We start from the raw sequence: 3979 nt of genomic DNA, 5'->3' as shown, positions 1-3979 counted from the left end.
TGATATGGGTGCCAGTGCTAGTGCTATACCTCATGACTTATACAAACAAATTATGCATGATATTGCACCTGCTGAGATAGAAGATATTGATGTCACAATTAAACTTGCCAATAGAGATACTATTTCACCAATTGGAATTGTTAGAGATGTTGAAGTCTTGTGTGGGAAAACTAAATATCTTGCTGATTTTCTTATTCTTGGTTCCCCACAAGATAGCTTTTGTCCCATTATATTTGGTAGACCCTTCTTGAACACTGTTAATGCTAAGATAGATTGCAAAAAGGATGTTGTTACTATTGGTTTAGGTGATACGTCTCATGAATTTAATTTCTCTAAATTTCGTAGACAACACCGTGAAGAGGAATTGCCTAGTAAAGATGAAATTATTGGTCTTGCTTCTATTTCTGTGCCTCCTAGTGATCCTTTAGAACAATATTTGCTAGACCATGAAAATTATATGTTTATGAATGAAAGAAGGGAAATAGATGAAGTATTCTTTAAACAGGAACCCATCCTGAAACACAATTTGCCTGTTGAAATCCTAGGGGATCCTCCTCCACCCAAGGGTGACCCCGTGTTTGAGCTTAAACCGTTACCTGATACTCTTAAATATGCTTATCTTGATGAGAAAAAGATATATCCGATTATTATTAGTGCTAACCTTTCAGAGCATGAAGAAGAGAGATTATTGAAAACTCTGAAAAAGCACCGTGCTGCTATTGGATATACTCTTGATGATCTTAAGTGCATTAGTCCCACTCTGTGTCAACACAAAATAAATAGGAGGAAGATGCCAAACCAGTTCGTGATCATCAACAACGACTGAATCCAAAGATGAAGGAAGTGGTAAGAAAGGAAATACTAAAGCTTCTTGAGGCAGGTATAATTTATCCCGTTGCTGATAGTCAGTGGGTAAGTCCTTTCCATTGTGTCCCTAAGAAGGGAGGTATTACTGTGGTTCCTAATGATAAAGATGAGTTGATCCCGCAAAGAATTATTACAGGTTATAGGATGGTAATTGATTTCCGCAAATTGAATAAAGCTACTAAAAAGATCATTACCCCTTACCTTTTATTGATCAAATTCTAGAAAGATTATCCAAACATACACATTGTTGCTTTCTAGATGGTTATTCTGGTTTCTCTTAAATACCCGTGTCAGCCAATGATCAATCAAAGACTACTTTTACTTGCCCTTTTGGTACTTTTGCTTATCGATGTATGCCTTTTGGTTTATGTAATTCACCTGCTACCTTTCAAAGATGCATGATGTCTATATTCTCTGACTTTTGTGAAAAGATTTGTGAGGTTTTCATGGATGATTTTTCCGTCTATGGATCCTCTTTTGATGATTGCTTAAGCAACCTTGACCGAGTTTTGGAGAGATGTGAAGAAACTAATCTTGTCTTGAGTTGGGAAGAGTGCCACTTTATGGTTAATGAAGGTATTATCTTGGGGCATAAAGTTTCTGAAAGAGGTATTGAGGTTGATAAAGCCAAGGTTGATGCTATTGAAAAGATCCCATGTCCCAAGTACATCAAAGGTATAAGAAGTTTCCTTGGTCATGCCGGTTTTTACAGGAGGTTCATTAAGGACTTCTCTCCAAAATTTCTCAGCCTCTGACTAATTTATTACAAAAAAGATATACCATTTGCTTTTGACGATGATTGCGTAGAAGCATTTGAAATACTTAATAAAGCATTAATCTCTGGAGCTATTGTTCAGCCACCTGATTGGAAATTACCCTTTGAAATTATGTGTGATGCTAGTGATTATGCTGTAGGTGTTGTTCTAGGGCAAAGAGTTGATAAGAAATTAAATGTTATTCAATATGCTAGTAAAACTCTAGACAATGCTCAGAGAAATTATGCTACTTCTGAAAAAGAATTCTTAGCAGTTGTATTTGCTTGTGATAAGTTCAGATCATATATTGTTGATTTTAATGTAACTATTAATACAGATCATGCTGCTATTAAATACCTTATGGAAAAGAAAGATGCTAAACCTAGACTTATTAGATGGGTTCTCTTGCTATAAGAATTTGATTTGCATATTATTGATAGGAAGGGAGCTGAGAACCCCGTTGCAGACAACTTGTCTAGGTTAGAAAATGTGGTTGATGACCCACTACCTATTGATGATAGCTTTCCTGATGAACAATTAAATGTCATAAATGCTTCTCAGAATGCTCCACGGTATGCTGATAATTCTAATTAAATTGTTGCTAAATTTATACCACCTAGTTTCACATACCAGCAAAAGAAAAAGTTCTTCTATGATTTGAGGCATTACTTTTGGGATGACCCACATCTTTATAAAGAAGGAGTAGATGGTGTTATTAGACGCTGTGTACCTGAGCATGAACAGGAACAGATCCTACGCAAGTGTCACTCCGAGGCATATGGAGGACACCATGCTGGAGATAGAATTGCACACAAGGTATTGCATTCCGGTTTTTATTGGCCTACTCTCTTCAAGGATGCCCGTAAGTTTGTCTTGTCTTGTGATGAATGTCAAAGAATTGGTAATATTAATAGACGTCAAGAAATGCCTATGAATTCTTCACTTGTTATTGAACAATTTGATGTTTGGGGCTTTGATTATGTGGGACCTTTTCCTTCCTATAATGGATATGGACATATTTTAGTTGTTGTTGATTACGTTACTAAGTGGGTAGAAGCTATTACAACTAGTAGTGCTGATCATAACACCTCTATTAAGATGCTTAAAGAAGTTATTTTTCCAAGGTTTGGAGTCCCTAGATATTTAATGACTGATGGTGGTTCACATTTTATTCATGGTGCTTTCCGTAAAATGCTTGCTAGATATGATGTTAATCATAGAATTGCATCTCCTTATCACCCGCAGTCTAGTGGTCAAGTAGAATTGAGTAATAGAGAACTCAAATTAATTTTGCAAAAGACTGTTAATAGATCTAGAAAGAATTGGTCCAAGAAACTTGATGATGCATTATGGGCCTATAGAACTGCATATAAAAATCCTATGGGTATGTCTCTGTATAAAATGGTCTATGGAAAAGCATGTCACTTACCTCTCGAACTAGAACATAAGGCTTATTGGGCTATTAAAGAGCTCAATTATGATTTTAAACTTGCCGGTGAGAGGAGGTTATTTGATATTAGCTCACTTGATGAATGGAGAACCCAAGCCTATGAAAATGCCAAATTATTTAAAGAAAAAGTTAAAAGATGGCATGACAAAAGGATACAAAAGCGTGAGTTTAATGTAGGTGACTATGTATTGCTATACAACTCTCATTTAAGATTTTTTGCAGGAAAACTTCTCTCTAAATAGGAAGGTCCTTACGTTATCGAGGAGGTCTATCGTTCCGGTGCCATAAAAATCAACAACTTCGAAGGCACAAATCCGAAGGTGGTGAACGGTCAAAGAATTAAACATTATATCTCAGGTAATCCTATAAATGTTGAAACCAATGTTATTGAAACCGTAACCCCGGAGGAATACATAAGGGACACTTTCCGGAACGTTCCAGACTCCGAAAAGGAATAGGTATGTGGTACGGTAAGTAAACCGACTCCAAACAGTTCTAATGGCAATTTTCTTCCGTTTTGGAATATTTAGAAAAATAGAAAAATAAGAAGCAGTCCGGGAAGGACACGAGGGCTCCACGAGGGTGGAGGGCGCGCCCTACCCCCTGGGCGCCCCCCTACCTCGTGGGCGCCTCGTGTGCTCTTCGGACTCCGTTTTCTTACACGTTACGTATTTTGGTCCGTAAAAATTCATTATATAATGTCCCGGAGGTTTTGACTCCCGTATCACACAATTATCCTCTGTTTGTGTTTCGAGCAGTTGCTGCTACAGATTAGAGCAAGATGTCTTTGCAAGAATCAGTCGGGGAGAGCTGGGTGTCTCATCCGGCACCGAGATCAATGACAAACAACAATGTTGACCACTTTGGGCCAGCAACGGAGGAAGAGATGGAGGCTAATTTGAAGAGA

Source organism: Triticum aestivum, chromosome 3A (genome assembly GCF_018294505.1).
Source record: "Triticum aestivum cultivar Chinese Spring chromosome 3A, IWGSC CS RefSeq v2.1, whole genome shotgun sequence".
Taxonomy (NCBI): Eukaryota; Viridiplantae; Streptophyta; class Magnoliopsida; order Poales; family Poaceae; genus Triticum; species Triticum aestivum.
This window is presented reverse-complemented; position numbering follows the sequence as displayed.